Genomic DNA, 27,149 nt, shown 5'->3' on the forward strand with positions numbered 1-27,149 from the left:
AGTGATGGCTCTTAGTGAAATTACTGCTTTTTGTGGAATAAAAGGAACCAATCCTCTCTCCTCCCCTATATAATCTGAAGTGTTTCTTTTTTCAAAGTATGTTTCTCCAAGCTTTGCTGCAAATCCTTAAAAGTCATGACATTTTATGATTCCTTATCACAAATTTCAGGAAAGACTTTTATCTCCTATATTTTAAAGAAATTGTCACAAAAACAAAGATCGGGAGCTGAATTTTTTCCTTAAGCTGAAGGACTGCTGTATCAAGAAGGCTTAAGCTTAATCAAAGCATTGAACCCGCTGGTTCGGTGCTCTCATTTGCAGAACGTTAACATCTGGTCCGAGCCCATCCCTCCATACTATAGTTGAGGAAACTGAGAACCAGAGAGGTGAAGCTGCTCATCCGAGGTCACACAGGAAGGTTACAGCTGGAATCAGAGCCTAGGCTGAGACTTCTATCACACAGTGACATGGCCTTGCAGGCCAAGTTCTTTGGTTAAAGAGATTTTTACGTTTTACCCAAGGGACTCATCAGGATACATGACATTTGTCCTCAGGCCTAATGAGACCTCCACCTGGAAGAAATTCAGAAGATCACTTTTGTGCAGGTAATACATTCAGAGAAACATAAGGTTAGAAAGGACCTAGAGTGATTCTCTACTCTGCTTCCTTTCCTTGAGGCAGAAGCCACTGACATCATTCCAGGGGAGAATTATTTATCTTATCTCCAAAACGCTTCAGGGAAGATTGCATAACTTCACTTACAAAGAAGAATATCTGATTTCTTCTCAACAGTAGGTTCCAAAAAATAACCATAAAAAAAACCAACACTGCTTGGTCTTTTGCCTAAAAATATAAAATTCTCCTCATCCTGATACCTTAGAAGTGATTATTTAAAATCACCTCCTAATTTAGTCCAACATGGACATTTCTACTGGGAAAAAAACTTTGTAAAATAAGAGTGTGGAGTTGTCATGAAACCTTAACCATGATTTTTGTAAGAATTTGTTGAGAATGTAGGAGACTCATTTAGGCCAGTTTGTGTGAAGAATTTTGACATAAATGATAATACTGTATTTAGAGACTTGCAGAACATAAAACATTTGTAACACGAAAACTCCTGAGTTAGAAAAGTATGTAACAGCTCTTGCTATATGATTTTTATCTCTAAGCGCTATAAAAAGGATCCCCCCCCCCCTTTTTATTTGCAAAGCAGTTTTTGTAGTAGGTCTTAGCTGGGGAAAGTACATTTCTAAGTAATCTGAAGGAGAAAGTAAAAAACAAAATAGATTAATAACTCAACCAATGATTCCACATACGTTCATGCCAGATGATTCACAAGCCAGGGGTTATTCTGAGAGGAGGAAGTCTAACATCCGAGATGTTAAGAGAGAGGAAGCTAATAAAATGCGGCACTTTATCTGAAGATGACACCACTGACCCACTGCCAATGGCCTGGAACTGCGTTTCCGTCAGTGAGGAGACTAAAGGCTTGAGAAGCAAGGGGTGCGTCCCAGAGGCAGCTGCTGGCACTGGGGCGGCCCAATTCTGTGGCATAGTGCAGGCTGCCTGTGTGGGTGGCTGGCAGGTCTGCGGACAGCATGAACGCCCGAGTCTTGGCCTCAGGGTCCTGGGCAAAGGTGCAAAATGGCCTCTTTAATTTCATCTGCCACCCCAACCATCCACTTAATGGCCTCTCAAAGCTTCCACAGCTATGGTTCAGCACTCCTGTGCCAGCCATTTCTCCTCTGCTGTTCCAGGCAAGGGTTTCTCTAACTGCCCCCCAGCACCTTCCCCAAGTGTTCAGGAATCTTCCATGCACTGACTGATGGCATGTCTGGGGCCCACTCCTTGATCTGCGGCCAGTCTTCACCTTCAGGCCTGAAAGGGAAAGGTCTGTCTCGGTCCTCAGCTAGAACCCAGAAAGCCCAGGCTGGCGGTGATGCTGGGAGGGTACTGTGCCTGGGGAAGACTCTTGCACCCCGTAGTCTTCCCTGAACCAGCTGGCGCCTGGGCCAGGTGTGAGGTGACAGAAGAGGTTCAACAGCACTTCTGCCAGGAGGTAGTCTACAGCAGGAGGTGGGGAGAACCACATGAGTTAATAGCCATAATCCAATTAAATGTGGGTACCCACAAAATGCAAGGAAGCCCAGAAGAAATGACGTTACATAGCTCCTAGCACATGAGGCAAGGGTAAGCTGTAGAGTTGGCGTGTAAGAGGGATAACATCACTAATAACCATTTTGGGGGTATTGTTGCTATTTCATAAAGGGATAATGGGGGGAAAAGAGGAAAGGTCATTAAGGAACATGTATAAAGGTCACATGGATAAAGTCCAAGGGGGGTAGGATTGAGGGTGGGAGGTGGGGATGGGTAGAGTTGGGGGAGGGGGAAGGGAAAGTGGAGACAACTGCACTTGAACAACAACAACAATTTAAAGAATAAAATAAAATGAACAAACAAAACGGAAACAAATTCATAGATACAGAGAATATTTGATGGTTTTCAAATGAAAGGGGGATGGCTTTAAGGAGAAAGAGATTAAAAAGTACAAATTTGTGTTACTAAATAGTCACTAGTCCCAGGGATGTAAAGTACAGCATAAGGAATAAAGTCAATAATAGCATAATAACTATATATAATATCAGATGGGTACTAGACTTATTGGCATGATCACTTTGTAAGTTTTATAAAGTCTAATGAATATGCTATACAACTGAAACATAATAGTGTATATCAACTGTAATTTAAAAATAAAAAAATTTAAATAAAAGAATATTATTCCCTTTTTGCAGATGAAGATATTGGGGTGGAGAGAAGTGAACTAGTCTGTTCAAGGTTACAGAGGAGTGAGCTAGGATTCGACTCCACACCGCAGGCTTTCTCTCAAGCTGTCTCCCCAGACCTGTGCACGGGCAAGGTGACAACTGCACTTCTCAGCTCTGCATGGGCCTGAAAGCACATGCTTGGGGAACTTCGAATCTGGCTTCCCAGGTCCCCAAAAGCATACTGTTTAAGTGGAACTGCAAAATTCTAAAAACTAAACTAAATTCAATTTTGAAAGCAAAAGCAAACAGATGCCCCTCCCGCCCCAGCTTCTTCTCCTAGGAGAGGGGATAGAGATCACATAAACTGCCTTCACTTCCCTCCCTTGAGAGAGGCTGGGGATCACTGCAGAGCCAAATGCAGCTCTGTGCTTGAAGAGAAAATAGCTTTGGATGAGAATCGAAAGCAAATGCAAAAAAAGGAAAACTTGAGCTTGATGTGCTTAACCAGGGAGATGCACATTCACTCAAAAGAGGGTTTAAAAAATTGTGAAGTGCAAAATGGGTGTCATGATAAGCACCTTATGCCTATTTTATTGAAACAATCAAGTTAAAATGTGAAAGGAAGGAATAGATACAGGGAGAAAAATATGCCAGATATTCCAGTTTAAGGAATCAGTGCTTCATAAATGTCACCTTCTTGTGTCATTTTCTGTGTCTACTTCATTTTATAAAAATACTTATGCTTAGATTAAAAGGTTTCTAAGAGGTCATTCTGAAAATGAGACTCAGAGATTGTTTTAAAAAAATCCAATGCAAAAATCTTACAACATGTCATAGAATAATGACAAAGTGATGTTGTTAAAATTCTCATAATTAAAAAAATCTTTAATTAAAAAACAGAAAACTATAAAATGTTCATTCCAGTTGAAGCTATTATTTTCTGAGCAATCAAATAGATCAATTATCAGTAGTTTCTCAGTTACCATTTTCCTCAATTAGAATCCTGTGCAGTAAGAAAAGGCTGCATCTGAGACCCCAAACCCTTCCTCCTTTTATGTCCACACCCCTGTGAGAATCTTCCTTTTGGCCTGACCTCTCCCTCCACTCCCTTCCTTGCCTCCGCTTCCTAAGGGGAGTTTCTGGGCTCTGTCCAGGGCCTAGCATGCTGGTACCTCCGCATTCATCACAGCCTGCCATGGCACAGGTTCTCCCCAACAGTGGCTTCTCATCCTACATTATCAACCGGGTCGATGGCACCACGGGGTGGAAACCCCATGCCTCGCTACCCTCCCAGGCTGGCCCTTCTTCTTCTGTGTCTGAGACCAAAATGCTGATTCTTAGCATTCCTGGCCTTCAACCTGGTACACAGAAGGTGCTTAATAATTGCTTGCAAAACAAATGATGCCGGCATCTGGACAGGAGCCACTTGCCTCCTTCCTTTCCTTGGAATTCCTTTGTCCACCTGGAAAGCCCCATTACCCCAGTCTATCCATACCATCTGCTCTAGTTTCCCATAAACAGAAGCACCACCATCCAGTCAGTTGTGGGGGAGTGAGTCTGGTCCCCTTTCTTATCCCCCCACACCACCCCCACTCAGTACATCCATCACTGACCCCTGTACACTCCACTTCCTAGACCTCTCCCTTCCTCTCCATCCCCTCTCTAACACTGGGCCACTGGCCTTCCTCGTAGCCATGGGGTACTGCCTGTCCTGTCCTGCTCCCACTCCCCGTTCAGCCTCTCTTGAACGTGCTCCTCTCCTGCTCCCCTATGTCCTAAGGCAGGAGCCCAAGCTTGCTGACAAGGCAGGCAGGAGATCTGGGATGTGGTTCTACTGATTCCATAAGTCTCAGCTCTTAGCAGTCAGTCCCTGGCCCCACCCCAGTGGACACTTGGCATCTAGCAGTCTCAGAAGCCCTCTTACCCACCCCTGACTAGCTGCTAAAGCAGAAACAAATGGTTAAATCAGGGACTCACTCAAAAAATGTCTAAGTGAATTCTAGCTTTAAACTGAACCTACACACGTAGGTGATTTCATGCAGGGCCAAGGCTTCGTGTTTGCAGCAGATATTGGAACAAATCCCATCTGTTAGCAACATTCCTCATTCTAGTTCTGTCTAGGTGGAGAGGACACTCAGAGATGCACAAGAAGCAACACGAGGGCAGCATCTGTCTTGACTGTCTGATTCCCCTGCCTCCACCACCACCATCTTTTATGGCCTAGTTCCTCAACAGCACCCCATGGGGGGAGGGGCAACCTCTCCCACTTTTTTGCATCTTTTCAAAGCACTCACTCATTTTTCTTTTTTTTTAATTATATTTTAATCATTGTTCAAATACAGTTTTCTCCTTCCCAATTCATTCCCCCCTCCCACCCTCCCCACTTCCCTCCCATTACCACCCTCCCCTTAGTTTATGACCATGTGCCCTTTAAGTTTGTTCCTGTGAGCCCTTCCCACTGACCCCTTAAATTCCCTCTTCTCTCCCCTCCGGTCACCGTGAGCCTGTCCTCTATTTCAGTGTCTTTGGTTATATTTTGCTTGCTTCTTTGTTTTGTTATTTAGGTTCCTGTTAAAGGTGAGATCATATGGTATTTGTCTTTCACTGCCTGGCTTGTTTTGCTAAGCATAATGTTTTCCAGCTCCATCCACGCTGTTGCAAAGGGTAGGAGCTCCTTCTTTCTTTCTGCTGCATAGAATTCCATTGTGTAAATGTACCATAGTTTTTTGATCCATTCATTTACTGATGGGCATCTTGGTTGCTTCCAGCATCTAGCTATTGTAAATTGTGCTGCTATGAACATTGGGATGCATAGGTTCTTTTCAAAGCACTCACTCATTTTTCAAAAAACTCCTTTTTCCTTTTATACTCACAAGCCATCAGTTTGTGGAATGGTTAATAAAGTTATGTGGTTAACAAGTACACCTGGCATCAAACTGGAAACCAACACAACTGACTGTGAGTGTTGAGTGCCCGAGGTGGGGGCAGAATTTGGGCAGAGAGCTCAGCCCAGGCCTGGGGGTGGGGAACAGCAGGCAGACAGGCCTGTGCATGCCCACATTGTGTGTGGCTTGTTTCCCCCACCAGATTATGGGCTCTAGACCAGAAGAGTCTGGCTCAGTTCATGCCTTTGTGACCTCTGTGCCTAGCACAGGACTGGAACATAATCTGGGCTTAGGAAATACAGGCTGGACAGAGAAACAAGCCTCCCCACAGACCCGCCCTACCCCGATTCCAGCTGCTCCTCTTACAAATATGGGTTCCTGAGATACCCCCTCCCCTCCCTACTTGGAATCACTCATGGCCCAGTCACATAGTCAGCCATATGTCCTAACTCAGACTCCGTGCATGAGAGCATTTTAGGACCAGATGCAAGGGAGCAGAGACACTCTCTGGTCTAGCCTCATGGTTCACAGGTCAGGATGATAGAGACAAGCTAAGAGATCTGGTCAGGGGCATGCAGTACCTTGTGAACAGTGCTCCCCCTACCTCCTAGCTCAGACTCTTTTCCTCTCTTGTCCCTCAGTCCCAGGAGCTGGTAAAGCAGCACACAGAGTCCCATGAGGGCACAGCCCAGGCGGAGGACGGCTCTGGAACATCCCCACTCCATGTAAGTGTCTCACACGTGAGACCCTTTGGGCAGGAGTCTCACCTACCTCCCTTCCTCTCATGGCTTGGGGTATGAGAAGTACCTGATTAACTGGTATGTGAGTCCTCAGCAAGCCAACCTGAAGAAGACAATAAAGTCAACCTCAAACCAAGGCGACGATTTAAATGTAAAGGTTGCATCCCTACTATTCCACAAGAAACCCAGTGACTGGCAGATGTACCCATTCACCAGCAGGCCAAGAGAACCAGCAACTGGGTTACATAGTGAAAGAACAGAGGCAAACTTGCCCACTAGGCTCACACACATTTCAGGAGGTAGTTAGGAGGTAGTGCTAACACTGACCTCCTTGTAATGCTGAGAGCATTTGTGTGCCCTTCAGTACTTTCAGTAACATCACAAAACTAATATCATAGGACATTGTTGTCCTGATCATGGTACCCAGGCACACAGAATTTAAGACAGAGGCAAAACCATGAAGTCTCAGGTCAGCTTTGCTTTCCACTTGAGAACTGGGCAGGCCTCCCTTATGATCCGCCATGAGTTCATCACAAAAATGAACATGGACACAGAGGATCCAAATAGCCCAATTGGCTGGGGGATAATTTATCTGATCAATGACTGATTGTGTTTTAAAGACAAATTTTAAAATTGTGTCAAACACCTTCACTGCCATTAATAATCCCTTCATTGCCCTGGCAGGGTGGCTCAGTTGGCTGCAGCAGCTTCCCACACAGTCAGGGCACATACCTAGGTTGTGGGTTCAGTCCCTGGTTGAAGCACATATGGGAGGCAACTGATGGACATTTCTCTCTCACACTGATGCGGTGTTTTTTCTCTCACCCTTCCCCTCTTTCTAAAATCAACAAAAATGTATCCTTGGGTGAGGACTTAAAAAAAAATCCCTTCAGCAAACATCAATCAGCACCTGCTAAGTGTCAGGCAGTAGTAGGCCAGGAACCAGGGAGACAGAAGTGTCAGCCACATTCCTGCCTGGAGCACTCACCTGTCTGTGCTGGTGGGAAGCAGAGGAGCTAACCTATGTTCACAACCCAGTGCCGTAAGAACTCTGACGTAGATGAAAACAGCCTGAGTACATGGAGGAGGACCCCCAGCCCAGCCAGGCTGTGTGAAGGTTGCAAAAGGGGTATGGAAGGGGTTCCAGGAGGAAGTACCATAGGTTTTGGGTGCTGAAGGATGAATAGGAGTTAGGCAGGTAAATGAGTCGGGAAGAGAAAACAGCATTTGCAAAGCCTGCGCATGTGGAAGGCCATAGCGCGTGCCAGGGCTACAGGAGGGTCCAGAGAATACCCAAGGTTCTCCAGGGTCGCCAAGGGTCTTGTGTTTCACGTTAAAGTCGAACTTGATCCTGACGGTGGTGGCTGGTGAGACCCTGCATAGGTTTACGCAGGGGAGTAATCAATCCACACGTGATTACCTGAGGGTCTAGTGAACAGCTGAGCAACACCCATGGACTCAGGACCAATTTATTCACTGCTCTCGAGGCACCGGCAACTTAAAAGCCTCATTAGCAGGCAGGTCTCCAACAAACAACTAAGCCTGCCTTCCCTTCCACAGTGCCCTCTCTTTGAGGCCACAGCTACTTTCTATTGCATTCTAATTTCAAGAAGTGATAAACAAATGCTCATGTTTCCATTTACAAGTTTTTGATTATCAGCCAGGCATTGTAGCTGCAAATTACCCATTTTCTATTATAATTATTTTTACTTCTCTAGATGAAGAAGAAAAGAAGCATGTTTAAATTTCCGAAGTGCTCGAGCCGCAGAGGGAGGGAAGAATTAAGCACTGCCGCATCTTCCACCAACGGCACTATAATAGCAAGAGTTTGCAAAATGAAATGCAAGCTTGCGGGCTGTGTTAGACCAGGCCTAGGTAGGTGCCTTTGCTCACTGCCATCGGTTTACCGAAAGCGTGGCCCAGGCTGCAGCACACCAGGGAAGTGCTCGCTGGTGGCAGACTTGCTGCAGTGAAGGCTCTCATGAATGGTTCCTTAAAACCGGGCTGCTTCAGGTGACAGGCTTGGGCCCTTGGGCACTAACTTTTGTTTTTTTTTTGCTCTAGGAGAAATTTTAAAGCTGAAATGGTCACTAACTCAGATGCATCCAAGCATCTGAAATGTCTGGTTGCATTATGACTAGAACTTCACAAGGACCTAGCCATGCTAACAAGAGTCACGGGCCCCTCTCCTAAATGGGACTGCACAGGATTGTGTCTGGCTGCCGGCCTGTCCTGGTGGGGAGTGGCTGAGATGGGGACAAGGAAGAGCCCCAGGAATGGATGGGAGGCAATGAATTCAGGTCACTAACTGAAGTAAGGAAGAGGCCAGCATGCAGAGATGCATGCTTATCCGCAGCTTCAGGTCTCATTTAATTTGCACATAACGTTAATTGACACAGTAGCATGTAAATGAGAATGAGGTGGCTTTGTGACTTTGAAGGTGCTGTTGGCAGTTTTGTTTTGAGACTGTAGCTTGGACAAGCTAACCAATTTTATTATTGTGATGACTCGCTGATCAAGAAACTGAACCAACTATCCAAATTCCTAACACATCCCATGCGGGACTGCACTGAATCCTGAGAACGAGGGTATGGCAGACACAGTCCCTACTCTCAAGGCAGCCTCTCTGGTGGCGGGTAGCGGGTGGTCAGACATACCAAAAAACCACAAGCAGCTACTTAAATGTTTGAAGTGCCATTTGTGGTCAAAACAAAACAAAAACAATTATCACTACAGCTGTGGAAGTTCTAAATGCTGCTCTCCACATTTTAAACTCTCATGGATGATAATAATAAATCACAGTCCTAACAAATCAATAAACAGTAACAGTGACAACAGCTAAGAGTTATTTAGTGTACTATGGACTAAGTGCTTTGTACGTCTGCTAACTCACATCTTGGCAGCACCTATCCTGTGCCTGTTATGATAATGTGTTTTACGTTGTCTTTAATTCTTTGCAAATACTGTGCAGAGAAGTATTAGCATCCTGTTTCTGATAAGAACACTGGAGCCCAGGGCTCTGAAGCTCAGGGCCCCTCCCTCCAGGGACACAGTACAAGGAAATACAGGGCAAGGACAAGCTTCTGTGTGATCATAAAGGCGAAGACATCCCCCCAACCCCCGCCCCACTGCCTGGAAGACACAGAAGCCAAGAGGGGTCCATGGCACCCCTCCACCCAAGCCCCAGGCTCTTTGGTATTCCAGATGGCTCATTCACTTCTGCAGGAAACACAGATGTAATCAGCATATTAACCATCCTTTAGACATTGATCATAAATTCTCTCAAGAGTACATTGTTCTCCTTCCTTGCCTAAGAAAAAGGTGAGAGCAGGTTAGTGTGCAGGTCCTCTTCCCTTAATGCCATCGGCAAGGGGGCCTACACTCAGAGTTCAGCGGGGTGTCCAGGCCCAGTGGGGAGTGCTCTGTTGGGGGGGGGTTGTAGGGGTGTCAGGCAACAAGGAGCATGTGCTGTAGGTGGGGGGGTGTTGTGAGGGCTTCTGTGGTGGGAGACTGTCATGGAGATTGATGGAGAATGGGCCTATTGGGTGTCTCATGGGGAGGTGTGTGCTATGGATGTAAGGGGTCAAGGGCAGATGACAGAAGGGCTCTGCTGCACTGTGTAGTAGAAATCATGCTTTGGGAGGGGATGTTTCATGGGGGATATGCTGTGCAGGTATACTGTGGGGATGGGCCATGAGAGTATATTATGGGAAGTGTACTGTGAGAGTGTGACTTAGGGGTGTGACGGGGAGGGTGTTGTGGGGCTGTGTGGCGGGATGTGTCTTGGGGGAGTGTGGTGAGGATGTGCTATGGGGGTACAATGTGGTGTTATGCTGTGGAGGTATGCCATGGGGGGTGAGGGTATGCTGAGGGCAGGGAGGGCCATCAGTCCAGAGAGGTGCCTCAGATCCCTGGTCAATGCTGTGGGGCACCCTAGAGAGCCCACTACCAGGCTCTTGCCCACTGCACCTGCCTCGTCCCCAGGATGGTAAACTCATGCCATACCACCCCCACTCTCCCTCCAGCCACAATCCCTGGGCTCAGTGAGACATTGGGGTGGCATGTTCTGGAGTTTTGCTGGTTGGGAGAGCCTGGGAAGCCCTTTCTATTCCTCATCCTCGCGCATCAGGTTTTCTGTGGCAGGGTTCAGCTGGTATTTTTGCAGGTCACATCTTACACAGCCTCTTCACAGTTCCACCTAGGGCTCACTGCCAGGGAGACCCCACCAGAGAACCTGCAGGACACAGTGCAGATGAAGGAAGGAGTGCCCCTAGCTTTCCCCTCTCTCCCAGCACAGCAGCCTCCCTTAGGAACCCCACTCACCCTCCCTTCCTCACCCCTGTGATCCTCCAGCCCCTCTGTCTTGTGCAGAAGCCGGCCCTGATGAGGCCCACTGCAGCGGCAAATGCCAGAGAACTCGGGCATGCAGGTAAAACACTTGTTTGTTGTTTGGACGTATATGCCACTTTCACCCCATCTTTATTATAAATAATTTTCAAATATGCTGCAAACTGGAATCTTGAAATAAGCACCTGGATATCCCTCACCTAGGGTCTACCGTTAATACTTCATATGCTTGTTTTGTCATACATCTATTTTTCTATTCACTTATCAATCCAGTCTATCTTTTCATACCTTTCAAAGCAAGTTGCAGACAGTGGTGCACTTCTCCCTGAAGGCTTCAGCATGCATGTCACTAACTGGAGTTCAATATTTGTTTAGCATTCTTTTTTTCCCCCTGTTTTGAACATACAATTAAATGCACAAATCTTGAGGACAACAGTCAAGGAGTTTTGACAAATGCATGTACCCATGGGACTCCAACCCTTATAAAATATAGAACATCCCATCACCCCAGAAAGTTCCTCCATGTCCCTTCCCACTCCGTCTCCCCATCCTCCTTCCCTTAAGCAACCAATGTTCTAAATTTTTCCACCATAGACTAGTTTTGCTTATTTCAGAATTCAAGGTAGAAAAGGAATCACACAGTGTATAGCCTGCTGTGTCTGGCTTGCACTCAGCGTAATGTCTGAGATTCATGCAGGTGGTGTCTGCATCAGGAGGATGTTCCTTTTCATCACTGAGTAGTATTCCATTCTTTGGCAATACTACAGTTTATCTATTCTCCTGTTGATGAATTCTTTTTTAAAAAGTGAAGATTCCATCTAATTGAAACTATCTGTAACAAGGTCACTTTCACTTGTATTCTCTTGTGGGGAGAAGATCAGTCATGCTCAGAGTTACTATGGCCCTGCCTAGGCCACACAGAGGATGAAGAACAGAAACAGTATATTCCATCACCTTTGTGTCAGGAATAAAGCAAAAAGCTCAGTTCTAGAGTAGAGACTCCCCAAGTATGATGAGATGCAAGATGATTCTAGGTAAGAACTTTAATGTTTGTTTTATAGGTACATCCTACATCTGGTCTATGAGACTAGTTTTCCTCTATGAAGGAGATAGTTTGCTTTTTAATAAATTTATTTCTATTAAAAACTTTAAAGAAATATTAAATAGAGAGAGGTTAAGATATGGAAAAATTCATGAGATTTTTAGGCAGATGGCTCAGGAGTGGGAAACATTACGCAGATGCACATTAAATTCACCCGAGAGCTTCAGAAAACCCATGCCTGGCTCCCACCTCCACAGCCTCTCATATATTGGCTGAGGTGTTATCTAGGCATCAATAGGTTTAAAAAGCTCCTCCGGTGATTCCAATGTGCAGCTAGGATGAAAAAAAACAGCCTGGAAAGCCATGCTTCTCTAAGTGTGGTCCCTGGACTGGACACATTAACATCACCTGGGCACTCGTTAGACACGCAAATTCTTAGGCCCCACTCCAGACCTACTGAGTCAGAGATTGGGCCTGGGGCCCAGCAACCTGGAGTTGCACAAAATCTCTAGGTGGATCTAAAGCAGCTAAAGTTTAAGAACCACGGCTCAAAGGATGGGTGTGACAAGCCCTATAAACAGCCTTGGGAGTTCAGCTCCCAAGACTGAGGTCTGCACCATCATGGTATCAATCCAGCCAAGGTTAGCTAGCCCTGCGACATCTAACCCACAAGAAGCTCTTCTCCTCCCTGCGACAGAGAGGGTGGGTGGAAGCCAGGTGGTGAGCAGCTGCTGACCAATTACAGAGGCAATGCCATCCTTGGGTCCACTGTGTCTTAACCTCAATTAATCCACAAACCAGTTAATCAGCCCCCAGAAAATCCAGTGTTTACTATAATTTTATCTTTGCCACGATTTTTGATTATCACTGACCTCCTTCCACTCCATTACCCTTGTTAATTGAGAATTGACTATGCAGTTAAAATGAATGTTTCCTCCACTAACAGAGCTGTACCAGATTCATCTTCAAGTCCCTTGCAGCTCAAAAAATGTGATGAGTCTACAGATATATTGATCTGATACAATTCATTTCACCAAGAATTCATGAAATTACCACTCAGAGGTCACCTATTATGCATTCACATGTCCAAAGGCTTACAGGAAAGAAAGAGAATTTTCGTTGAAGAATAACATTGTATTTAGACAGCTAACCCAGCGCTTGGCCAAGTCTGGCCTCCTGGTTAGCAGTGATGTGTGCTTTAAAAGACACTCAGCACAGTCTACAGATGGGGAAGTCCTTGAAAACACTGAGAAGATAAGGTAAGAACAAACACTTGGAGGGCTGCTCCCCTTTCCTGGCTGGCTTATTTTAATGAAGAAAAACGCAAAGAAAGAGGAGGCTAATAGGAGATTGAGGAATCGTTTATTCCTATGCTAAGTCTGAAAAATAAAGTTTCCTGTAAAACCCAAAAGATGACAGAATCTGGCAAAGAAAATCTTCCAGGGAACCTGCAGTGACAAATGGAATTCCTATTAAGTAGTGTGTACCATGACATGATGTGTGACAAAACACCACGGTCCTTTTCTCATGTCACAGCACAGCAAAGGCATAATGCCACCACGAAGTCAGCTCACCTGTGGACAGCCACACACTGCAGCAAATCCCTCGGTGATCAGGGATCAAAAAAGACCCAGCCAGCCCTCTCTTAGTTAATTCGCTTAAGACTGACAATCAGCAGCTCGACAAAAGCAGTTGCACACCTGGGCGAGCCAAAATCAGGTCTGAAGACATGACTTCCTGCCCCTCCGGGGACCGTCCCACCTGACCCCTCATAACCTCCTCCACCTCTGCCCCCGCACTCAGTCCCCACCACTGTGTCATCTCTTGGGGGGGGGGGGGCGGCGGGAGGTCTCTGAAGCCTACTGCTGTGGCTAATTCAGCCAAAGACTGAGTACCTCCTAAGGGCTCAGTGATTACTTTAAAAAAGGGCATCTTTTTATTATAAAAAATTACAAAATACAGAAAAGATTGGAGAAAATAATATAACAAACTGCTACACAGAGGTCTCTAAGCAATCATTAACAACTTTGTATATTACTTCACCTGTTTTTCCCTGGAAGTATATTAAAGTACATTATAAACAGCGTGACATTTTCCCTCTAAATACTTCAAAAATAAAGGACATGTTCTAGAATAAGGACACTCTCTTACTTATCCACAATACCATAACTACACCTGACAAAATTACCAATAGTTAACAAAAATTTCTCAATATCTAATACTAGTCCAAATGTCAATGTTATGTCTTTTCAGGAAATAAAACATTAATATGGCTGCAGTCACCCTAAGGGAGAAAGCAGGTACAGATGCCCCTACAAGGACTGTGGGAAGCAAATGTGCCCCATCCCTGTCCCACCTGGGGCTCCATCATGCCCAGAGGTGCAGGAGGGTGGGAGGGGGCATTTCCTCTGGAAATTTGGGGAGTCTCACTCCCACAGGCCCATTAAATGCAAACAAACACAGCCCATGCCCCTTCCAGGCAGCCTGTGGGTGGGTCATGTCTCTTCTCCTACTCAGTGACCAGTTTTGTCCAGGAGACTGGATCTAGAGGCAGAGAAACCTGGCTTGTAGTCCCAGTTCTGCCCCCAACAAGCTGTTTGACCTTGAGCAGTTGCCTAACCTCTTGTATTCTGTCTGTTCCTCTGTAATATGGGAAATAAGGCCCACCTCAGAGGCTGTCATGAAGTCTGAATGAGATAGTGACACTGGCTCTGTCACAGGGCAGCCAGCATACTGCCTGACCATACCAGGTTCACTGAAGTTTAGCTGCTGACAGTTAGGGTGGTGGTAATGAACTTTAAGACTATAAAGTTCATTATAGCCCATGACTTTAGGGTGAGTGAAGGCCAGGATAAGAGAGGCCCGCATCCTGGCAGATCTCTCAGGCGGCCTTTTCCTAATTCCTGCTTCCTCGATGGAGGATGGTGCTGCCAGATAAGTGTGAAAGAATGGGAGGGGCAGTCCATTCTGTGGACTATTAGACAGAATGGTTCCCTCTGGCCATCCTCCTTGGCAATCTGGTGTTTCCTACTGGCTTCTTACCAGCCCTGAATCTCACCCCACAGTCCCCAGACACCTGCCATCAACTACTCTCCCTTGCTCTGTGTTAACAATCACCACTGCCCCTCACCATCACCACTGTCCACCATCAACATTACTGTTTATTAAGCATCTTTTATGTTCCAGGAGCTTTGCTGGGTAATTTTCAGTCATTGTCTCCCTGATTCCACACTCCAATCTTCTGAGAAAGGGCTGATTATCCTCCTTTATAGATGTATTAGTTGCCTGCTGCTGCTCTAACAAATGATCCTAAACTTAGTAGCTTAAAAAAAAACACATTTTATTATCTTACAGCTCTGGAGGTCAGAAGTCCACAAGTGGCCTCACTGGGCTAAAACAGAGGTGATGACAAGGCTGTGTTCCTTTATGGAGAATCCATTTCTTGCCTTTCCAGGTTCAACACTGCCACATTCCTTGGCTCACACCCCCTTCCATCTTCTAAGCCAGCTGTGGCTGGCCCTGTCTTTCCACACTGCGTCACTCTGATGAACTCTTCTGCCTTCTTCTTTCACATATAAGGACCCTTGGGATTACATTGATCCTACCTGGATGATCCAAGATAATTTTAAGGCCAGCTAATTAGCAACCTTAATTCCATCTGCAACCTTAATTTCCCCACTCTATGTAATTTAACAAAGCCACAGGTTTCAGGGAATGGGATATGGACATTTCTGGAGGGTCATTATTCTGTCCACCAAAACAGGTGAGGAGACTGAAGTTCAGAGAAGCAATGGGGCTTACTCAAGATCACACAGCTATCAAGTGGTACTAGATCCAGAAGTCAGATTATGAGGACTCCAATCTAGCTGTGCTCTTGCTATTTTGCTGTGTGACCTTGGGCAAAGCACTTAATCCTGCTGGCCTGTCTCCTCACCTATGAAATAAATAGGCTGTCTAAATGCTCTTTTAAGATTTATTTTAGCAGCCAGTATGTGACTGTCCGAGGATCAGGGCTTTTCCTTATATGGATCAGAAAGTCCAGAACTCCACGAAACCCTTAGGTGGTCTGTCCACACTGACCAAGGCTCAAATACTGACTGTGAAAGGGAAAGAGGCAGACTTGGTGAAGGCATGGGCATCCTTCTCTACCCTGGCTAGACTTTTTCAAGGCTTTTGTCCTGAGGGCCACAGAGACGTGGACTTAAGGGGGCCAGCTGACTGCCTGTCTCCAACCTCTTCCCAGCATGCCACACAAATCTTAAGTCAACTATTTTGTGTTTTCCTCCCCATCCCCAGTTTAGAGGGGAGTAAGGATTAGGTTAATTTATACAATGAAAAGAAAATCAGAGAGTGGGAAAATCATGCAGTAAACATACAGGGATGTGCAGGCTTGTTTGTTGAGGGTCCCCAAACCACAGCAGGAAAAAAGTCCTCTTCTTTGTTTCGTAATGCAGTTTTTATTACAGAAATTTTCAAACATATATAAAAGTAGAGAAATGGTTCAGCACAACAAACCATTTCTTAACTTGTAGGCCTACCACCTCCAATTCAGTTACTCTTCACAGCCTAGAATTCAAATTTTAAGTTACCATCTGTTCAGTCCTGCATCCCTTTGTTTTGAAAACTACTCTGCCACCACTCCTTATGATCCTGGAAGGTTTGTCAATCAAGATGGCCAGAAAACTTTAACTTCCTGGAAAATATGATTGGACCAGGAGTGAACATATGTCCTTATAGGACAAATCAGAGGTGCTTTTCAATATGGGTATGGACAAAAGAGTGTCTTCTTCTGAAATCAGGAGCTAGAAACTTCACATAAACCTGGAGTTGGCATCATCTCTACCTTAGAAAGAGAGACCAACGTCATGGGAGGAATAGATGAGAGAGAGAAGGTGAGATTCCTAGTGCCATCATCTGAGCTCCTGGATCCAGCTGTGCCTGATACTCTGCGACTTTTCTATTATCGCAATATTCCTAGTTTTGCATAACCTAGCTTGAGTGAAGCTCCTAGTCCTTACAAAAAAAAGAATCCTGAACATACACCATGGCAGAGAGCTTTCTTTAAAGCAATAAGCACAACTGTCAATGTTTCTTATGGAAGTTTAAGTTTGACCTTTTAGTTTAACAAAACCAGTATCTATATTCCTTAACAAATATATTTCCTAACAAAAACAGTAAAACTATGTGATTTACAAATACTTCCTCAACAAGGAAAGAATTCTATTTTTAACAGGACAGCAACTCATCAATGGTATCTCAGTACTGGGTGATGACCACCACCCATACTTCCCCCCCAATAACCTCTGATAGTGCTACTTTTGGAGAGGACAAGCTATTGGAGGGGTGATCCTGGGCTGACCAGGGAGACTGGGAAACAAAACAAAACAAAACAAAACAAACAAAACAAAACACAACTGGGCTTTGGGCCTGGACTCATGAAGCCGGGCAGAGCAGGGTAGGACCGATTCCAGTTTCAGTAACAGGTGAGGAAGGAACCACACAGGCCTGAAGTAACTGCCCAAGAGCTGTGGTTACAGATGAAATTAAAGGAGGTAGAGATCAGGCCACTCCAAAACAGGTGCTCTGGCACCTCTCCCTGCTCTTCCTTCTCCTCCCTCCCCTGCCCAGGCTTTCTCTGTACCGTGTGGACACAGAGCTCCATGTGCTAGGCTGTGTAAACATGAGCTACCATGGCCACAGCCCATGACCTCTGGGAGGCCACAGTCCAGTGACAGGAGGCATGGTAAGTGCATGACAGAATGAGATGTGGAGCCCTAGGGGAAGAAGAAGCACATAACTGGCTGAAGATCTTGAGAAAGCCTCCTAGTTTATTTTCTTGCATGGAAGATGGAATAGAGATGCTATTTACTGCAGCAGTATTTGTAATAGCAAGACTGCAAAGTCTGGGCCAACATCTAAATGCCACTGAATGGGAGATGCAGAGTGTGCCCTGCCTTCCAAGCCCAGTCAAATCCCAGAACTGTGAGAGAGAATAATTAAATAATTGTTTTCTTTTAAGTTCCTAAGTGTTGAGAAGTAGTTTTTGGTTTGTGATCTTGTCTTACATTTGGTGTTCCAAGATGGTAGCTTTCTATTAAGCTTAGAACAGTTTACCTATGATCCCAAGAAAGCTGCAGAAACAACCTGGGAGGGACAAGCATTTAGTAGTCCTGGTGAAATGAGAAAGTCTAGAACAATGAAATATGCTGACTTTGGGTTCCTATATGTGACCCACAAGAGGCACTGTTCAGCAGACTGCTGGATACATAGGTCTGGGCTCCAGAGAGTGTGATGGAGACAAGGATGTAGGGAGTGTTTATGTGAAGGTGAGAGTTAAGAACTAGCAGCAGGGATGAAATCATCCAGGTAGAATGTACAAACAAGGGGGGGTCAAGCGAAGAACCCCAGGGATGCACCACTGAAAATGCCAGCAGAGAAAAGGCAGTAGATGGAGAAATCAAAGAAGAAAGTAGATTGGAAGAACAAAAATCCAAGAGGTGGGCATGGTCAGACATATCACATGTTGCACAGAAGAAATGGACAAAAAAAGACCAAAAGCCTTGGCAACATGGAGGTCACTAGTGACCTATTTAGCAGAGCAGCCTTCCTGAAGGGGTAGGAAAAAAATCTCAATGTATTCCCATTAACGCAAAATACTTCAACCAAACTTTATAAGACCAAGAGCAAACAATGTTGGACTCCTTGCTTGATCTTCTCAGCAACATTGGAGGAAAAAAGGAAGAAAGGAAAAAATGAAATACACATGATAGAAGGAGAAAAGGAAGGCAGACAAATTGAATATAACAAATTGAATACCATCTATAGGACAGAGAGGTGACAAAAGGCATAAAGGGTGATCAAACCAACTGCCTTTTGAATTTGTCCTTTTTTTTTTTTTTGGTAGAGCAACTAGGAATGATTCTTTTGTTGACCATTCACAGCAGTGACAAGGACAGGTGAGAAGGCGTGTATAAGCTCGGGGTGTCCGTAGGCTGCATCTGGTGAGCCACTGCTGATGAACTGTGGTAGCTGAGCATTCAGTAGAGGAGGGTGCAGCTCAGTCTCAGTGAGTGATGCCTGCCAGGTGTGCAGGCCCCGGGGACAGGGCCTGAACACCATGTATTTCCCTTCTCGTTCTTCATGGAATGAATGCATGTTGAACCACAGCTTAAAGCGAAATGGCTTCATTTCTCTAAAACATCAGGATCATGAATCCTTTCTACACGAATTCTAAAATGCTGTAACTCAAAGCATATAAACTTTAGCCAATAAACCCTATTGAGCTTGCTACATGAACAATTTTAAATCATTCTTGGAATAAGTCCTTCAGTTATAATGACAAATATTCTAATAGCTCTAATAATAATAACTACATGGAGAATGTTTCTAGACTCTGCTTTATGCCCTCAAACTCCTGTCATTACTCCTCCTCTGCAGAGGAAAAAAACAAGCATATAAAATGGATTGGGACCCACAACACTATCGAGTGAATTAAGCTGAAATGTCAGCACAACCATCTTGTACGTCTCAATTGTGAATAGATATTTTGATGAAGAGCTCACTAAATCTTTAATTGGAGACGGAGTGTGACGATATAAAGGCAATGACTACAAAGCATTTATCACAGTGTCTAAAGCCATTACTGCAGAAATTCCCTCCCATCCTCTGGTGTTAGTGTCAGTATGGTAAACCCAGTATTAATATTGAAACACAGCACTGGATGCAAATGAAGCTCAATGTTTTCTCCCAATGAACATTTCCATTAAGATCCTCTTAATGTACTTCAAAAATAACAGAAAAAAAATCAAGCTATAACAAAGGAGGAAACATTGCCACAATAAAGAAAAATCTTATTATACACACAGGTCCTCTTTTTAAGTGTTGGGTCTCAAACCGCATGGCTGCAGAACACTAGCATTCTGCCACTCCAATCAAATACCAGTAAGTCCATCCCAATTCACAGGAAAAATATGGTGATATTTTTCTTATTTAAGTTTCCCATGATTTTTCATAAGCTTTTAGGGTTGATTATTAGTACACAATACAGCCTTCAATTTAGTACAGATCTCTGGCTTGGCACTGAAAGATGGTCACTTTCAGGTGAGTGCACTGATGATGTTCGTGGTGTTCAGGGAAGGATGTGGTGGCAGACACTGTCAGTGCTGTGCCCTGAGCACTCAGGATCTCACCATTTCAGAGAAGCCAGCTTGACTTCCACATGCCAGCACCTGTATCCCTTTGCCATGTTGCTTCCCCTGGTGACTAGAAGCTGCCATAAATCCTGGAGAATTCATTCCCCTCAGGAGAGGTGTGCAACCAATGAGGGAATCAATGATGCGAACACACCCAGCCCCACAAGATGGCTGACCCTGGATGGGTGTTCTACACTGGCTGCTGGAGACTCTAAGCAGGTGTAAATTCCGATGGTCCAAACTGGTGACCTGCTTGATGGTGCACTCCTCTGGCTTATGATTCTTGCTAGAACTTCCTGGGATCTCCTCCCAAATAAATCACACAGACTCAAATCCTTGTCTCAAATAAAGACACATGTCATGATTTTCTAATGTTTGGCCAATTGAAGGAGCTTGAGAACTGATGTTTTAGGACATGCCACTGGCCACACACTAGGCAGCAGAGGATGCACAGGCACAGGGTTGATACAAGGAGAGTTGGCACTAAGAACATACAAAGCAGTCCCTGTGACACTGAGTACAGAGACCTGAGTAGGACAAGAAGCCAGAGTGATGTGGGCTGCCCCAGGCAATTGCTGACATATGGTGTGCATGTTGTGGGGGGGGCAGAGGTTGCTGAAACTTCATCAGTGAGGGCCCCAAAGGTTGCAAACCCAATCCACCCCCAACTCCACCCCTGGAAACCAGATGGGAACCATGGACGAAAGAAGTTGGCAGAGGGATATGAGGCTACAGGGCAGGAAGGGACAATTGCCTTCATCTTAAAAACCCTGAGACTCTGAGTCCCCAGAGCCAAAGTGAGCACATCTGCAGGCCATTCAGCCAGCAGGCAGAGTATGCGTGTTCCTCTACCAGAGACATGAGGCAGGCAGCTGAGCCCAGCTTCAGAAATTATTGATTGAATGATTTAATCAGAATAAGGCCACAAATGTTATGCTCTTAAAAGTACAAACAGCAGAAGTATCATTATTTAAGTTGGGTCATTTGAGGATTTTTTCAAAGTCACAGGAGTAATAAAATAATATTGAAAGTATGAAATATGTTAAAAAGTTACTCAAAATTCCACTGGTCAAATGCAATTCTTACCAGCTTTGAGGCTTCCCTCACAGACTTATTATGAATGCATCTTAGTGTAATGGCATTCTGTTCACTGAGCATGTAACAACTTCCCACATTACTAATAATTTTATATTTTTAAATACTGCATAATATTCCATCAACCTGGTGGTCTATGATTTGACTATCTTCCTATACTATATATTCAGGTCACTTTTATGTTTTCACCATTCAAAAAAGCAATGCTTCTTCATACAGTAGTTCTTCTCATTTTTCAAATTATTTTCTTAAGACAGAATCTCAGAAGCCAAAGGATAGTGGTATTTCAGTGACACCTGAAACTGGCAGCCCACCTCCTTTTATCTGCAGTCATTTGATTATTCATAAAATATAAAGTGGTTAACAACCATTGGCATCTTTTTTGCACAAAAACACATTAAAGCAATAATAACCAAATGTGTCATAAAAGTTACATAAAAGAAAGCCTGACACAAGCATTAAAATGCAAGGCATTCTTTGATACTAAGTATAGGGTTTATGCTGTAAACACTTATATCTGATCTTTATTTTATTATTTTTTAAAGATTATATTTATTTATTTTTAGAAAGGGGAAGGGAGGGAGAAAGAGAGGGAGAGAACATCAATGTGTGGTTGCCTCTCCACTGCCCCCCACTAGGGACCTGGCCCACAACTTAGGCATGTGCCCTGACTGGAAATCCAACTGGTGATGGTTTGGTTCATAGTTTGGTGCTCAATCCACTGAGCCACACCAGCCAGGGCTATAAAGGAACATTTGGAAGTCAGTAATTTCAGGTTAGATTCCTATACACTAATTCTGTCCTAATGATCACCTACTCATAGAGAAACATCTAGCCTTTTAAAGTCTGCTCTTTACCTGGCTTGGTGTGATTCCCTTACTGACACTGACATTCATTCTCTCCAGTACACAACGTTTTGGGCCCCAAGTGGGGTTCGTTTGTATCACTTGTTTTCATCATTCCTCTCCCAACTCCCAATTGCAAGTCCTTTTCAGCAAGTGGACTGGCTGACAGCAGAGCTGATGGCTGTGGTTAGTATGCAATTAGGCTGAGCAGGCTGGTCGGCCTTGCTCCACACTCCTCTCTTCTGAACACTGGGCTAGGTGGGAAGGACTGGAATCAAGGCATTAAATCCCCACACATCCGCCTTTAATATGATAACTCTGCTTCTGCAAGTCAGTTTCAACACTCCTACCTGGGCTCTGTCCTGCCTTGACAGTTCATTTTGTAAGAGAAAGCAAGGGAGAGGGGGCTGATGGACAAGGGACGGCAGGAAGGAAGACCAGCTCTAACTTAAAACCATCCTAGGAGCTCTAAAAACTTCCAGGTTGACGGATGGACATGTTTCTTCCTCACAGCCCATAAGCCTTGTGGATTTCTGCACAGATGCCAGTTTCCTTTCTTTGCTTCGGGGAAGGTGGCAGCTCAACTCCCATCTGAGTTCTACATCTGAGACTGGTGGGGATCAAAGATGTAGTTTGTCAACAGCTCTGGCCAAACAGATAAAATAACTAATCATATTCAGTCATGAAAAGAGAATGTTTCTTGGGGCTGTTTGAATCATATCTTATTTAAAACCAGCTTTTTACTGTTATATTCTCCTTGTTCTCCATTGAACTGAATGGCATTGGAGGTGGGTGCGGCTTCCCTCCAGAGGAGGCTGGCTCCTCATGAGGATGGTGCTGGGATGGTCTGGCTCTGGTTGCAGACAGGTGTTCCTGCCTGCAACAGGACAACAGGACAACAGCAGTCAGCTTTGCCCTTCTCTCAAATGGCAGGTCACTAGCTACAATGTGATAAAATCCATGCTGGAACCTCACCCTGGGGTATGCAAGGGGATCAAAGGAGAGAACAAATAGGCTCTCAGGTGTGCCCTTGTCACTGAGGAGAGGGTCCCAGTGCTCACCGTACCAGAACTACCCTCAGAGGTAATTCCAGAGCAGCTGGAGAAGGGCATGGCTGGCAAGGTGCCCACCGGCACTACAGGAAGGCAGCTGCTCCAGGAATCCAGCTTTAGGGGCAGCTCTGGCCAGAGGCAGGGACAGCAGGGAGACAGATGTACAAGTGAGATTTTCACTGGGCAAGGGCTGGCCCCAGAGATGGCATCTCTAAGTAGAAAGAGCAGACAGCTCTCACTTCCAGAGGACACCGCCAACCTCATCCAAGGTACTTTCACCCCAAAACCTGTCACTGAGAACCTTACAGTTCCCTGAAGTGGATTTCTCCAGATTCCCACTAGCAACAGAATGCCTTTCCATTCCTAAGCCCTGGATTGGCACTGTGGGTCTATGTGCACATGAGAGACGAGGATGAGGAAATCATGAGTCCACTGTGGTTTGTTAAACAGCACCATGCAGCACTGTACTGCTAAAACACTGGGGCTGTCATCCTGAGGCCCGCCCTGCAGAATGGGATATGTCTGTCTTCACCAGGGACCTATGATAAACGAGCAAAGACAGACACTGGGCAGGACAAGCCACTTTATTTAAGAGCTTCGACAGCCTAAAGTGGTTTAACATAGATACATGGAAGATTTATCTAGATGATAAAATACCTGAACTTAAAAGGCACATAAATTATAATTTGAGGGTTTTTTTTCCTTTTAAGATTTCACATACTCAAGTGCTTTAAGTAATGAATGAAATGCACAGAACGTTGACTTCATTCCACACAACCTGTCTGGCTCGTGTCTGCAGGGAGCCTTTGCTTCCCAATGGGACGGGTTCAGAATCAACACCACCCATCTATGTCTGCAGCCTTCCATCTCAGTGGAGATCTTTGGGAGGATTAATAAATATAAGTATAGTAGCTATTATTGACTGAGCACTTCGTAGGCCTTGTGCTGTGCACTAAGAATAACACTTTATATATTTGTATATGAACACTACTTAATACTTATAATAGCCCTATGAGTTAGGTATGGTGATTCCCATTTTACAGATGCCAAAACTGAACTTCACAGAGCTTCTGTAACATACACAAGGTCACACAGGTAATGTTATCTGACTCCAAAGCTGCGGTGTTCACCAGTAAGCTGCAAGGTAAATGAAAAAGCTTGGCCCCTAGCAGGTGCTCAGAAACACTAGTCATCCTTCCCTACGTTTCTACTCCTTTCTTTTAACATGTATTATGGGCTCAGTACTCTGCTGGATGTAGGACTTACAGAACTGGAGTCCAAGCTCCCAGACCAGGCTCAGGCAATTACTACATGAGGGTGAAGGTCAGGGGCAGCTCCCCAAAGGAGACCCACACCCAGCTGTGGGTTAGAGGCACAACCAGGATAAGACACTGTGAGATCTTTTTCAATGCTAGTTTTACCCCATGACTTTTGCTATGTTTTCTTTCGCCTGAGTCTTGAAGACTTCTGACAGTGTAGCTGCCCAGGAGGCCCTTTATCATAAACAACACCCCTTTTCTCCTGACTGGGTTGACGCTTTCTGGTGAAACCACTGCCACAGATAACCCATCTTGACTGCTTAATCACCCTGCACAGTCCCTCAGAGCCATCCTTCACCCCCACCTCTTGTCCTCCTCCTGCCTCGTTTCACCAGTTTTTGCCCAGAATAGGGCATTTCTTATTCTGGACAAATAGCTATTCCTAACAATAGCAGCAGCAGTAGTAGTAACTTCCTACACACTGGGCACTGCTCTGTGTATTTTACTTACTAACTCATTAAATCCCCATAGTAACCCTCTAAGTAGAGACTATGATTATTCCAATTTTAGTTCATTTAGGGGAAGAGGGAAGGAATTAATATTTCTTCAGGGCAAACTGCCAACCACTGTGTTTCGCTTGCACAGTCAGACCATAAGTGACCTGCCCAGGGTCATTCACAGAGCTGGGAAGTAATGAATAAGAACTTGAACCCACATCTCAGACTTGCCAAGCCTAGAGCTCCTCTTCTTCTTCCCAAGTCTGGCACTGCTGGGGTCTGCAAAGGGAAACAAAGACTGTCTTTTCTCCCTCTCCTTCCTGTACCCTTCCATTAATATCAGTTGTTTTTTTTTCACCACCACCTACAAATAGCGCCAGACTGGTGTCTCTGTTACTGTGCTCCCCCACTCTGAGCCTCCCAGCCACTTTTCATGGAGCAAATCCTGTCTGTACCAACAGTGTAACAGAGCCAAAGAAGGGAATAGGGATCATTCGAGTGAATAAAATACACCAAACCGTTGGCAGGTGTTTCCTGAAGCCCAAAACTCTGTCCTAAATTCCTGGGGTTTCGAGATCTCAGGGGTCCTCAGTGAGGTGATTTCTGGGCAGTTTTAGCGGGTGACACTACTAATAAAAGTAAGGAAGTAACTGATGTTCAGTGGAGGAGTGTGAGCCTTATATGTTCTGATGGGGCTCAGGTAGCTGGCAGTAACAGGGGAAGCTTTCTGGGAAATGGGCATCTGGCTGGAAGCGGAGGGACTTTCCCAGGCAAGGTCAGAGGGCCAGATGCTCTCCTCTGGGGTGTTAGAGCACCAAGCCCACCAGGCTGGAACTCAGTTTACTTCAGGTGGCCTGCCCACCCCACATGAGCTCCAGGAAGGCAGGGGCCATGTCTGATTACTCTCTCAATCCTCAGAGCCAGTGTAAAGTGAGCGCCAGTGACATGTTTCCAGAGCAAATGACCAAACCAGTCATCATTTTAGAGAACAGGCTGTTTGGGAGACGCAGACAAGGAAACAGGACTCAGAGAGGGAAGTGAGTTTGCTCAGAGGCAGCACACTACTTATTAGAATCAACACCCTGCGCCATCCAGAAAGGTCCTCTCCTTGACTTAACATACTGTACCTGGAATGCTGCCAAGTCATTTACACTGCACCTCTCAATCACCAGTGAGTAGGGACGGTCCCATTTTACAGAGGAGAAAGTTAAGTAACTTCCTTTCACCCCAGTTTTCTGCAGGCCAGACCCGATGATGATCTTCCTCTCCTCAAACAGGTCACATTCTCTCTCAACAAAAAGGTGTTTGGTCTGTTGTTCTCCACCCTGGAATCCTTCGCTTCATAGAGAAATATAAACTCCAGAGTCCTTTACAGGTGGGGACCACCTGTTATATGCTCTCCCAGCACCCTGAATTTCTAGCCTGACAGCCCTTACCAGTTTTAACTTTCACATTTGAGTGGGCCTTGCCCACCAGACTGTGAGCTCCACGGTGGTGCTCACCACGCGCGTTTGCCCACAGCTGTGTGTACCCGACACTTAGGCCAGTGGCGGGCGGGCACTCGGTGGCACGCGATAAGAATATGTGGAATATTTATTTGTATCTACTATATGCTGAAGGTGGGATTCAAACTCACAGTCTGCCGACCTCGGGTCAGAACCACAGGAATAATAGGGTTAAGTTTGACAACACTGAGGAAAGAATGACCGGCGCGAAGCGGTAGAGCAGAAGCCTTCTGGGGCCCGTCCGATCGGGGACCCCGTTACCAGGCTCCGCACTCTGCTGCTACCGGTCGCCCAGGCGTCCAGGTTTCGGCGGGCTCCCGCGAGGGCAAAGGCGGGCTGACCTGAGCCGGGCTGACCTGAGCCGCCCTGGCCGCTCTTACCTGCGCGTCCCGCGGCTCCTCAGAGGCGCTCAGCGAGCCTTGGGGAACTTCCGGGGACAGGGACATCGACAGGCCAGAACCAGGGCTCTCGGCCCGCGCAAAGTCCCGCACCCAAGGACCAGGAGGGCAGAGGGCCTGGCCTCGGAACACCCCCGCGAGGAGCAGCCTGCGACTCAGCGCTGGGGGCGGGCCGAAGGTGATCGTGACCCCAAGCACCCACGGCTACCCGCTCTGGGCGGAGTCACAGGGAAACTTAACTCTAAGCCCCACCCCCTCAAGGGGGGCGGGCCGTAAGGAAACCTAGTTCTGAGCCCCGCCCCTTCGCCCCAAGCCTCTCCTACCCGTCCCAACGCTATCCCTGCTGCCGTAGCGTTTCCTTTTTTCCCCTGCTTTGTATTCCACTTGATTTATTTAATTTAATTTTGCTTTACTTTTAAAGATAAAATTAAAAATACATATTAAAGTAATGCATGAGCACTTTTTACAAAATAAAGTTTTCTGAATGTTGTTATAGTGAAAGCAAACAGACCCCTTTCTCTTGCTTT

General features: G+C 45.6%; 1 protein-coding gene across 4 annotated transcripts in view; it reads right to left on the reverse strand.

Moving 5' to 3' along the window:
• The window catches only part of NMNAT3 (nicotinamide nucleotide adenylyltransferase 3), a 98,291-nt gene extending 71,426 nt beyond the window's left edge, over positions 1 to 26,865 (reverse strand). Inside the window, exon 1 of one of the 4 annotated variants that reach the window (XM_028519006.2) lies at positions 26,605 to 26,865. The gene's annotated coding sequence lies outside the window, so the exon portion shown is untranslated. The remainder of the gene's footprint in view (positions 1 to 26,604) is intronic. The other 3 variants (XM_036030727.1, XM_036030726.1, XM_036030724.1) reach the window with 3 other exon arrangements.
• Positions 26,866 to 27,149: the final 284 nt, after the last annotated feature.

This window comes from Phyllostomus discolor, chromosome 7 (assembly GCF_004126475.2).
Source record: "Phyllostomus discolor isolate MPI-MPIP mPhyDis1 chromosome 7, mPhyDis1.pri.v3, whole genome shotgun sequence".
Lineage (NCBI taxonomy): Eukaryota > Metazoa > Chordata > Mammalia > Chiroptera > Phyllostomidae > Phyllostomus > Phyllostomus discolor.